Source organism: Ischnura elegans, chromosome 4 (genome assembly GCF_921293095.1).
Source record: "Ischnura elegans chromosome 4, ioIscEleg1.1, whole genome shotgun sequence".
Classification (NCBI taxonomy): Eukaryota; Metazoa; Arthropoda; class Insecta; order Odonata; family Coenagrionidae; genus Ischnura; species Ischnura elegans.
Window position 1 is genome coordinate 104132092 of NC_060249.1, and position 13114 is coordinate 104145205.

Consider the following 13114-nt stretch of genomic DNA (forward strand, 5'->3'; position numbering starts at 1 on the left):
CTTTAATCGGATGCAGTTATTATATGTCAAAACTAGAAAATAGTTTAAAATTTTTTTTTTATTTCTCTGAGGCTTTGGGGGGGATCTATCCCCTCATTCTCCCCCCCCCCTTAGTTACGCCACTGGTCAAAAACGATACCTCGCTGCTAACATCAACACAGAAGTGCCGCGAAGTGACAAAACGGATCGTATTGCCATAAAGCGAAAAAGAAACGACAGTGGTGAAAACATTATTTTGATAGATTTGTGAAAAAAACAGCGAGGTTCAAAGACGATGTTTGCCGTGACCCCCTGAGAAATACCTATCTGTTGTTAATATGAGACACCAAAGTTTATAACGTCAGAGATGCCCGTAGATTAATTCTATACCTATGAAATGTCGTGTGAAAGACGGTATTGCATTTGGGTGTCGAAAACAGCCCATTGAGCAATCGCTAAGGCTGTTTTACTCGTGGCACGTCATTACGCAAGTTGACGTATGCATGAAGGTGCAGTCAAAATTGCGTCGTGTAAAGCGGTGAATTGCTAAAATGCATGAGAGAATGCGTGGACGCGAGATGGCAAAATAGCCCCTGTTTTAATTTCATTCGTGCATTCCAAGCCATATTGAGAAATAAATGCTGTTCTAACCTGCGCAATTACGTGCCCCGTGTAAAACGGACGGCCTTAAAACCCCGAGAGCGCGCTGCAGCCAGAGCCCGTCTCCATGCCCCGGCACCCTGGTAACTCCTCCTGGTCCGAAGACCGACAACTTCTCCCCCCTGGCGGAGGATACCGCAAACCTCAGGAGGATCTGGGGTGGCGGTGGAGGAAGGAATCTTGTGTGTTGCTGTGAGCGGCGGTTAAGGCAGTCTATGGCACACACAAGCCGGGCGGGGAGGAGGGGTTTTTAAGAGACGATGGCATGCGTGAGTGCATGAGTAAGAAAGAAAAGAAAATATGAGTGATTAAGGAGACATCTCTGCCGCCACGCGAGTCGATTCAAATTCTCAATTCGGCCATTATATCGTGTTGGATACTTTAAGACAAAGTTTAATGAGCAAAAAAGCAGATTTTTCAACAGCGACGCATAAGACTAAGAAGATACTTTTTTAAGCCACAGAAAACAACCATTTCAACGGAACTATTGTATTTTGAGCTTAATTTTCACCTGTTTCACTCGTTTTGAACTACATTTCCACTCATAGACACAAGAAAGTTTGGGAAATTGAATGCCAAAGCCTATGCTGGTGGAGTCGATGTACTTATTAATGAACATATCATATTTAATTTTGAGCTTATACTCGATTTCGATAATATGGCCAGCTACAGGTCATTAAATAAATCATTGTAAATTAGGAATAATAACTCGTTTGCGTTTACAAGACATTTCATAACTCATAAGGCAGCTAATAACGGTATCATCAACCCGATTAGTAAATTTTATTGTAATTTCTCTTGTTCTCTTAAAGTATAATCAAATTTTAACGTAAATTATATTTTTTGCAACGCGTTTAGACGAAGCTACCATAGAATAGTTCCTAAGATCCCTGCAAAACCTTACAGCATTTTGTCGTCTGAGGTCTTCATTAAGTTAGATATAAAAGTGAAATTATCCTACAAAACATCTCACTCGGGACAAGTATTTCAAAGTTTTCCGGCGAAACTCAATAAGGATAAAAAATTGAACGCACAAATAATAATAAAGTCGTTTTGTGTCTTAATATAAAAGCAATGAGGAATCAAAAAGTGAAAGCAATTCTCCCTAAATCATGACGATATGACGTGATATACCTTGAAAAAACGCTTGAAATGGAACTACAAATGGGTATAAACGGAGACTCTACCCCCATTTGAGGAATAAAATCCGACCACCATGTTTATAGGTGCATTAATATTCCAAATACGTCACGGGTAGTTCATGAAAATGATGGAACGAGGAGATAAATTTACCCAGCGAGTTTAAGGAGAGAAAAAACTACGAACCTACTTCCATTTCATTTCTTAGTAAGTAGTTATATTTTCATCCGAATTCCCATTGGCTATCTCACTTACCCATCTTAAGCTGTGTGCAACAGAAAACGCGGACGCAAACCGCTTCCAACAGCAATAAAATATGAAGTGAGCTTATTCGCGTTGCGTGGAGTCCAGGAACTCCAGTAGGAAAAACTATTTTCGGGAAAAACGGCCGCTTTCCCACCGGATTCAGTTGCGATCGCGGCGTGCGATACAGCAAGCCGCTGGACGGCAGCGGATTATTCGCTGACCGAGGGCGGACTTACGAGTCACACTCACCGCGCAGTTTCATCCGAGGCGGAAACATTTGTTGAGCGAAAAATATAGCGACGCATCGGTCTCCTCATAGCGGGTAAATGGTTGAGGCAAGCAGCACTGCTATTGCCTGCTTGAATCTATTACGGATGATTTTTATTTATTCTCATACCACCGAAAATAGCTCATATTAGTCTTTACACCGGGGGTTTTCAACAATTTTAAACAATAAAGCGTGCACTAAAAACCATGCCCTGGATAGGGGCAATCTGCCTAGGTGGGACTCGAACCCCCAGCCTCTTGTTTGACAGGCGAGGACTTTATCACACCGCCACCCAGTCCGGCAAGTGTAGACGATGTACATAAATCTACCGTCTTTTATAATTGCCCATAAGTATGGGGGAAGATGAAGAAATTGTGGAAAGGGAATGAAAAACATGATAAGAAAATTGGGGAACGATATCAATTTACCCAGCAGTGGGCCTATACGGATTCCCAAATGTGCATTAATTAATCAGCAGGTGAGTAATATTTATTTAGGCCTTGTTTGATACTGCGAGTTCATGCGTACAGTTTTACTTAAAATAATCCCCTTGAAGAATATTGCCTCAGTTTATTACAATGTTGGTTTGGACTTTTGATAGTATGCGCGCTTTAAAAAAATGTGAGTTTGAAATGATTTTATTTGCTCAAATGCTACTCATAATTACACCGATTTTACATCCAATTTTTTAAGAAGGCCACACATTTTTACCGTTTTGTTGAGAGAAAAGTAGGTATAAGGGATCATTCAAATCATCAAGATGAAATGGTTGATGGAAATAGCTCTGTCGTTGTCCGCTTGTATCAGTGCATCTATAACTAAGAAGCCTGTCTGGAGAATGTTTGCCAGGTGGTGCTATGCCATTAGCCGTAAAAATACGAGAAGAGCAGAGAATAATGGATTGAGAATTGTTGAATAAAACATACTTGATTAAAATTACGAAACTATCGGCTAAAGAGCGGTGAGGCTCCACGGAGAAACCCGCAATTGCGCAATTGTGTGAATACTATAGAAAAGATAAATGATTTTCTGAGATTCAAACGGCATTCATGAGTTTCTTACGAATTATTTTACTAAATAGAATCACAGAGGAGAAGAATTAAGGAGTGGAATTTTGACACTGTACGCAATTTACAATCGAATCGGAGGTGATTTTATTTAATAGTATGTTTTATGCAACCATTATCTATCCATCATTCTCTGCTCTTCTCATATTTTTATGGCTAACGGCATAGCACCACCTGCCAAGCATTCTCCAGACAGGCCTCTTAGTTACAGATGCACTGATACAAGCGGACAACAACAGAGCTGTTCCATCAACCATTTCATCTTGATGATGGACTATAAGGATACTGATTATTATATCTCACCTTTCGACACGGCCGCTTATTTTTTCCATTTTGTTGGGCGAAAAATATAGGGACGCAATCGACTAATTGCTATAAGGGATGGTATAAATGCACATTATGACTACATCTGTGAGAAACCAAGATGCATAACTCAGTTGTATATGGAAATTTGTAATGAGCCACTAATTGTAAAAAATATGAGACTATAATTCGGAGGAAAATTGGAATTTCATATGGAATCACTCAGGGGTTTAGTGGGAGAAACGAAAATCCAATAGTAAATCATCTAAAAACGTTGAATAGTCACTAATAACGACATTTCGAGGTACCTTATGCCGCAGATCAAGTGTATGAATATTTTTTCCTTATCTTGACACACTTTGATGATTCATCACAGTTTGCTTGATGAAATCGTCGGCGGATAACAAAGCAAATGGTTTATCATAGTTTACCGAATATTCAAGCAGGATTAGGTGTAAGGCATTTTAATTTAAAACTTTGCATGCTGAAACACTCAAACGAGGTGCATTCACGATGTATATTGAAATAATTTTTGTAACTGCTTATGCGTAATCAAATTACGTACTTATCATAATGACACTATAGTTTCTACAACGGCTGGAGATTACAATCTGAATGCAATAAAATAAATTGGTACCGAATGGTATGAAAAATACCAATGAAAAAAAGATTTTTTCAGTTTCAAAAATGTCAAAAAGTTTATCTAAATAATTTTGTGACTGCGTAAGGGTAATCAAACTACCTATCTTTGATAATGGCGCGAGAGTTTTGAAACAATATGAGCCGACAGAGCAATGTATGGTTTCAGAGAAATACTGAATGGGTTGAAAAATGGCAATAAGAAAAGGAAGTTTTCTGTTATAAAAATCTCAAAAATTTTTCTAAATAATTTGGTGACTGAGTAATGGTAATCAAAATACGTACCTTTGATAATGGCGAGAGAGTTTTAAAACGGTACGAGCTTACAGAACAATGTACCTATAGTTCAGAGAAATACTGAATGGTTTGAAAAATGGCAATGAGAAAAGGAATTTTTCGGTTCCAAAGATATCAAAACCTTGATCGTCAAAGCCATGGTTGTTTTCATTTAGTTCTTTGCTGCTTTCCACCAACCTATACAGAGTGCGATTATTGGCGAGGAGTTTTGCGGGTCAGCCGAAGAAGACCGAAAAAGAACGGTCCCCCTACATTGCGTGATGGGATTGATAGTGGGCAAAAGGAGGAGGAAGGCGCGAGAACGTGCAGAGTAACCGCTCAAAGAGTTTTGAGGATGAATGAGAGGAGGGACTGGAAGGGGAGAGACGAGTAGGGAGGAGAGGAAAGATATTCAAGAGACCAAGGGGGGAGGGGGCGTGGAGGGGCAGTGTAGGAATGGAAGTTCAGCCTCCCACCACCCCCCCCCTCCGGGCCACTTTCCCTCCAAACTCATATCTCCCCAGATCCATCTCAACCGGCAGAGAGAGAGGAATGAAGAAGAAAGAGAAGAAGAAGATAAGTATATAATAAAAAAAACAAAACAAACCCGCTTGCCCGTAAGAGGTCGCATTCCCAGTCGTAGAGGCGTGCGCGGGTGGGTTGGGGTTGTAGTAGGCGGGATGCCCAACCCCCTGCCCCCCTCCGGGGGACCTTCTTCTCCCGGCTTGCGAGGGTGGCGGACGACTCGAGGTTGTCTTAGGTAAGGGTTAAGGCGGAGGATTGCGGTGGATGGCATGCTAACAAGACGGCCGGCTGCAAGATGGAAGAGGCCGTGCGGCACAGGGGGATGGGGTAATGGCCACGAAGAGGATCCTTCCCCATACACACGCCATTCCTTCCAACAGAAAAAAAACTTTCGCTGGTCTTTTTTTTTGGATTCCACTAATTTTTTTATTTAATAATTTTTTTCCTCTTGCATTTTCCGCATGCACGTAACCAAAGTGTACCGACATCTCGCTCCTAAGTTGATGAACAGGCAATTTATTTTTCTCGAAAAGAGAAAGAAATTATTTTTATTTTTAGATTTTCGCAGCGATTCATTGCAAATTCGCATTTTTTTGGGTTCTCATCCGTCTTGAGAAAAAATAGGGAAGTTAAGCTAATTCATTTATCCTATTGGGAATAACGATACGACATCCATTACATTTAGATTTTCATTCATCATTATTGATTCCATTCATTCGATTGAGATGGCGAGCCTACCTCTTTTTATGTGCTTTAAGGACTACGATACTTACATACAAGCCGCTTGCCATTTGTAAAGAACCGCAAGATCCTAGTAGAAAAACCTCCGAGCAACATGAAATCTTCATCAAACAACGCTCAACTTCCATACCCGAGAGAAAACCTTAAAGCTGACTTTACTTGGCCTATTATTATAACTACTTCCCAAGTAACAAAAAGATGAGCGCATCGAATTACAGAGATAGGAAAGATGAAACATATTTCTGTTTTTTTTTTTTACACCTTTACTATACATAATATGATATTTGAGCAATCGGATCATTTGAATCAGCTTGCATCCTAATCTTGGGTGGAAAAAATTCAGTTTTGTCTTCTTAAAATTTCATGATGCATAAAACTACGGCTACTAGCATGTGACATAAAATGAAGATAGGGAAGAATTGAAAGAAATACCAAATAAATATGCTTCTGCTATCCCATTTAATGTTTGGATTCGCAAAACCCTGCGACATGGCCACATTTTTTTTCGATCATCGGTCTCGACCAACGGTTTCAACATTAGCCATTTATCAAAAACAAAACTTTAGGAGGAATAAATACATACTCTGGGCCAAAAGAAAATGTACAAGCTGATCCCAATCCGTCGCAACCTATTCTGTCGAAATCGGTTTCATAAAACTGAATTTATTTCGAGCCTATTAGTGCTAGAAATCACAAGTGGTATAAGAACATCAACTCAAAATATATTCATAGAGTCATATTCCGCGAAAGAGAATATCAATATCGGAGATTCTCCCAGTAAATCCCGTCCCCTCCACATGGGGTATCTTTCCTGACGAACGGGGCCACGCGCCCCAAAATCCTCCCTTTGACAAGCCAATGACAAGAGAGGCTCCATTTCTCCCCAAAATCACCTCCTCGTCCCAACTCCTGCCCCACTCCTTTATTTATCCCACATTTCCCATTCCCCTGTACTTTCGCATGGTCAGTTTACTCAAGAGCATGCTCACCACTGCGGTGAGCAAGGCGACTTTTTTTTTTTCGCTTAAACCCGGGTGAGGCCAAAGCTTTCAAGTGCCTGCTTGTAACTCAAGATTTTTTCCGGTGCTCTTTGTTTCGAACCGTTAACGGCTTGTTCCAAAGAAATTTTAAGATCTGTGGCCTTCTCTGTCCCATGGCTTCTTTTACCACCTGGAATACCGGGGCTGTTATAGGTACCTTTCGCGAGTTTTTGCTTTCCCAGCAATCCCACGCCAAGGTTTTTCTGAAACCATATATCCATGGTGAGACTGGTGCAAGCAATTGATATGAGGGAAGATTAAATGCAAGCTGGAGATTTAAGACATGTCGAAGCCTAGAAGCCTAAAAAAATTCTGCCTCGTAAGAAATTTGACTAGCATTCAAGCACAGAATTTTTTTATAACGAATTATGTATAATCTGTATTTAACTACGACTTTTGCTCATAAAACATGATGAAAAACTTTCCTTGCCAAATTTTGCCACATTAGCACTTAATGGTTCCATTTATGTCATGTCTTCCCATTACCGTTATTACTACTGTTTCATAGCGTTATCGGAGGAGAGTTATATTTTAAACTACCAGGAAAATACTTTTCAGGTCCATATAGTGAACTTTTTTCTTTTGAACAACTATCATAAAAGTTATCAGTTTTTCTCGAAAATATTTGACAATTGCCCCAAAATGCAAGAACATTTGTTAAAGTGCGAAAAGATTTGGTTATAGATTTTACAGTAGCTATATAATTCTCAACCCGGAAGATGATTGTAAAAACTGGTCATTAAACCAGAGAAGTAGAGCTACTAATCACAGTAATGCTAATGGTATGTTTATAGTTCTCTCTAATTCACGTTCACACAAGTACCCGCCAATAAATTCCCTGTACCTAGCTATTCATTCGCGATTACAAATTCAAACTATCTTGAGCCATGTATTTGAAACCACTCAAATTAAGGACTGGCAAAAATTGATATAAAAAACGTGCCATCTATGATTTCTTCATACCGATAAATACTTTGCATTGGTATCATAACGATTTTCGGAAGCACATAACAAATTTATTCCGGAGATGCAAGACCTGCATAGGCTTTTAGTAATACAGTCATGTAATAACTTTGGACGAAATTCAAACGCAGAATTTGATTAATTACTTATTATGCACAATGCCTTTTTAAAATTGGAACTTGCGTGTATCAGTTCCTAATAAATATCATTCAATCGTGAAAATAGAAATATTACCGAGCGTGTACAAGAGTATTCCTTGTAATATATTTATAGACTATAAGCATTTTATGATTGAATTAACCGCTTGAAGTACGTAGTAAGTACCGCTTTAAGTACGTGGCACGTCATCACCTGGTGGCACGTGCCATGTCAAAACCTGGATCATACAGCATTGAATATATGTGGGCTTATAAAGTTCTTTGCATTTCATTGTGTCAAGTCGATTCCATGAAGTCACGCCTGTAACGACGAATTTTTCTTTCAATCGCCGCCATCCTTAAGAAACGTCCCTGACAAAAATAAGCAATTCGCCGAAAGCGTGAAGAAAAATTAGTTATTCATTTTAGAGAGGCTATTCACCGTGACCGCTATTCTAAGTTAGAGTAGAGGCGTTTGCCCGTCCGTGCCGCTGCATAGCCAGTAAGGGTTCGGCGACCGCGCCGGGCTCGGAACCGCGGACCACCGGGGTTAAGGAAGGCCGCCGCCCGGCGAGCCGGCCGCAGGGCGATGGCCCCGCCGATGACGGCGGTAACCGAACCCGGGCCCTTCCCTCCGAGAGCGCGGCTGCTAATCACACACACACATAGAACACACATGGGGACTAGCACCCTGGAACTCATCCTGCCTCGGGGATCGTGTTTCAGACGACGGATCTCTCCCGCTAGACCGGTCGCATTTAGTCTCCTCGTCGTTGCGTTTTACTAGTTTAAAAATGGCGCTGTTATCTTGAAATTATTCGGGTACTCACTGATGTATATCCTTTCTATTCATTTACATTTTAAATATGAAAATTTGATCTAAAAATTTCTCGAGTGTAAAATTTTTATAAGTGACTGTTGAGACCTTTCTATATGCTACGAAAACCTTTCAAGATACAAGTTCTCTCAAGATAAAATTTTCATGTTGGGGATATGGGTAAAGGTAGTGGTAGCTTCGATTGGTGAATAAAGGAAGAGCTGTATTGCAAAAACAAAATAAATATCTGAAAGTTGTTCAGAAAATGTAAATTTTACCATGTGGATGCTAAAACAATGCCCTGGTAGTTTTGCCCCTACCTATACTTAAAGGATTCATATGGGTCATTTCTAAATTCTCTGAATATTTCACGATGATATTAGAAGATTTCACAAAAATTTCGTAAGAAAATTGAAACAAAATACGAGAGCAAGGGAGTTGTCTATAATGAAGGTATTTTTCAATTCGCACGCATCGGAATACCATACTTTTAATTAAGTCGCTATGTATTTCGTTTGCAAAATGCTGAACGTTAAATTCATCGTTACCTATGGGTAGTCATTTTCAAATGAAACTATATCGAAAAATTGAGAGTCAGAGAGTGGATACACCTGAGCAAGTGGTCTCCACAGAAAATTTATCGAGGGTGGTCGCCATAAGAGAAAAGTTTCGAGGAGACTGAAGCGCAGAAACCCCATGGACACGTACCTGAGTTATGTATTAAGACTTAGCAATTACTTGAGGAATATAATAGAAGGAAAAAATGAAGTAAAAGTGCCCCAATGAAGACATAGAGAAAAGTACTTGTGACTGATAAAGCAGGAAAAAAGAACATCAGGAAACTGAAGGGACCAGCTTGGTAAATAGAGCACTAGTGTGTACCAATCTCAGCATTGTAGTACTGTGTATGTTTAGAGTGTGCCCTTTCCAACATTAACCTCTATCGAAAGATTCAAATTACGAATCAGCTTAATTTTAAGCATATTCGAGGTGTTCTCAGAAAGTAACGGTGACTAGATTTTTGAATTTATCGCAAATTTGGAGAGTCAAAGTTTCAAAATAAAAAAATCATGCTGGTATACATTCCCCTGAAATATATGATAGAAAGATTCGGATTGAAACAAGTACAATACGTCTGAAAATCGTGGTAAAAAATATGGCCGGTGGAGGGTTAGTGTTGCGTCTCCTCAAAGAACGCTCTTTTTCCTGCGTTTTCCCAGGGGGCGGTGGGGAGGCGACACGCGGGGAAGGAAGTGGGAGAGGAGGATGTTGACGTCAAAAAGTTCAACTTCCCCCGCACCACTTCGAAGCCGTCAAACGCTCTCCTTCTCTCTCCCTCTCTCTCTCTCTCTCTCTCCACGCAAAACCACCCACGCGGCCCAGGGCCCGTCGCCCACAATCAAGGCCCGCCTCGTCCCCCCGAGAAGATAATCCTTCCGACCACGGCCCCTTCCTGCACACAAGGGGACACTGCCCTCCCCGCCTTGTCCTTCCATCCATCCACCCTGGTTCCCGTCAGAGCTCGGATTCTTCCGTGATTGAGGAAAGAATCTGCCGCAAAAGTGGTGGAAAATTGAAACCGTGGATTCCAATGCAGGTGAGTCCATTGTACAGTGAATAATCACTTTTCCCATACACCTTCGAAGTTACCTAAGTCATCACTTCGACTAACCTTGATGATTAGATATGTTCCTTACCGTAATGTCCATTTATAGGAAAAATATCGAAGACACCGTCAACGTATTCCCAAATATGAGGAAATTATCCGTTCATCCCAAATTTTTACCACCTAGACTTTTGCCGTAGAGGAAATCATGGCTTAAACGGTATCAAATCCACGCGTTGATTCTTTCGGGTTCCATGTTGCACTGCAGGCTATCCGATGTGACACGAACCTGAAACTTTTTATAATTTTTTTCTCGCTACTTCACGCATTTTGCGACCACGAATTCTTAAACGCCAGCCTAATGTTGCAGGCTTAGTCGATGACTGAGTTAGCGACACGAGAGCATAATCGCCTTTTACTTTGTCAGTGACAGCCTCTAAGGTTAGGCGTTTTATTATGAACTCGGCGATTTATGGCTCACATTTCATTGCTTGATCGTGAATATTTGGCCAAATTGAAAACCATAAAGATGCCCCAGCCTCCATATTCGCCAGAAACGACTTTTTCTCCAATTTCCAAAAATATTATAACCTCATAGGGCAATTATTTTACTAGCATAGATTAAACTATAAGAAATTGCTGACAGAGCTAGAAGATATCCCTAAGATATAGTTTGAAAAGTATTTCGAAGATTAGAAGAAACGTTAGCAAAAGTGAATAATATATAATGGTGACAATTTTGAAGACGAAAGCATTAATGCAGACGAATAAATAAATATTTCTTTCAATTCTCAGCTGTCGTCATAAATGTATTTAAACTAAGTGTTATAACATTTTACCGGTAAAGCCATTTTTAGGATAAAACCTTCAGAATGAAAAATATTTCTGAGAATGTAACCGTTATGATGATAATATTGACTCTGATTTCCCTATTGTTGGTACTTTGCTTCATGAGTTTACCTATTTCTCATCATTAGTGACTATTAATGTTAGTGAAACCTCCAAAATTATTAATATCTAATGCATCATGGAACACTTCCTATGTTTTTTAATCCGAAGGTGGTTTCTTTCTTTTCAAGATTGGAAAAACAAATTCCAAAGCACACGCAGGTTGCATCAAGGTAACAGACTGGAATAGACACGTCCGGGAACTTACTGGAGGGCTGCATATTCTTCACTATCATCCACGTCGAAAGAAGAAAAAGTTTAGCGGTGCAACGGACGGTCCTCAGAGGACCAGATCCGTGATACAGGGGCGGAAGGCCATCGCTAGAAGGGCCGATACCAGTGAGACCATTGATCAATGACAGAATACGCCGCCATTGGTCCGACAATGATCCCAGCCGCGAGGCACGACAATCAAATCGGGAAGGAGGAGGGTTGAAATAAAAAAAAGAAGAGGAAGATCGCGTTGCGAAGAGTGGAAGAAATATATGAGACTGGGGGCAAAACGGAAAGATTGACTGTGAGAGTTTTTCGGACGGTGAAGACGGCAGTGAGGCTGCGGAATAATTTAGGAGGAAAGAGATGTCGGATTTTCGGGAAACAAGACAACTAACCATTCCTGGGGATCTCGGAGGATCTTCGGTTGGGGAGGAAGGGGCCCAAAGGCTTGAGGGAAGCAAGGAGGATGAGAAGGAGAGGAGATGGAGCCCGAGGAGGCAGGAGAAGACAGGTTTATTGTAGCGGCATCGGAGATTAAGGAAAGGGAATGAGAAAAATAGGAGGGGCGGGTGAGAAGGCGAGGGTAGGGGTGGAGGGAAGACAGATGTGGAGTTGAGGACGGGAAGAGGGGAAGGGGGGAGGTAGTAAAAAGATACCGAGTTGGAATGGGACGGTTCGGTCTTGGGGATGAGGGATATTGAAAGGTAGAGGGAGAGGCTATGAAATTATAATGGCTGAGATTATGGACGGAAAAAACACTTCATATCTAGATTGGGTCCGGCTTTACGACTTCGGGAAAGGGTTATTTGAAACAATGGGTCCGAAAGGAGGACTTTTATAGGAGTTGTTAGCGCGTCACATGCTGGGTCTTGAGTCCATAAAAAAGTTTCAATATAAACATTTGGGCAGTTAATCTTTCCTCTCAACGCCAGGAAAACTAACTGATGTGGAAGCCGACACATTGGTGTTAAAATGGCTACCGAATCAGCCGGAAGAGTTTGCGATACCTTTTAGGCTTGAGAATCAGTCAATCGAAAGCTGGAGACATACTTTTAAGAAACTTATCGGCAGTAATTTATTTCTCTGAACGTAAATAAACATATTTTTTCACTAATGGATCTCCAGATATGCAAGTTTCGAAGTAGGTTAGCTGCTTTTTTCGTTGACGCTCATATTATAATCAGAAAAGCCTAGTTTGAATCGAGAAAATTCGATGGATGGATGCTCGAACAGTAAAAGAAGAAAAACTTATCGATTCGCAAAAAGAGTAGATAGAGATGGGAAAAATCTTACCAATTGTGACGAGTTTCTTTAGTAGCACGACTACTTCTTCAGTTTAACTGCATGAGGCTTCCTGGCACTGTAAAGAAGATAAGAATTTTAAGTAAAGTTGACTCAATTGCTAATTATTATTTCAGCGTATGATTATCAATTCATTTTGAAATATGCAGATCAAATTAGAAATGTTGAAAAATCTAATTTTAGAATAATAAATTATAATTACCAATTGAAATAACCATTTCTAAAATTAGACATGAAGTCC

General features: G+C 40.4%; 1 long non-coding RNA gene across 1 annotated transcript in view; it reads right to left on the reverse strand.

The window, feature by feature from the left end:
* The window catches only part of LOC124156906, a 352033-nt gene that overhangs the window by 32589 nt on the left and 306330 nt on the right, over positions 1–13114 (reverse strand). The window contains exon 7 of the long non-coding RNA XR_006864426.1: positions 12865–12931. This is a non-coding gene — a long non-coding RNA (uncharacterized LOC124156906). The remainder of the gene's footprint in view (positions 1–12864; positions 12932–13114) is intronic.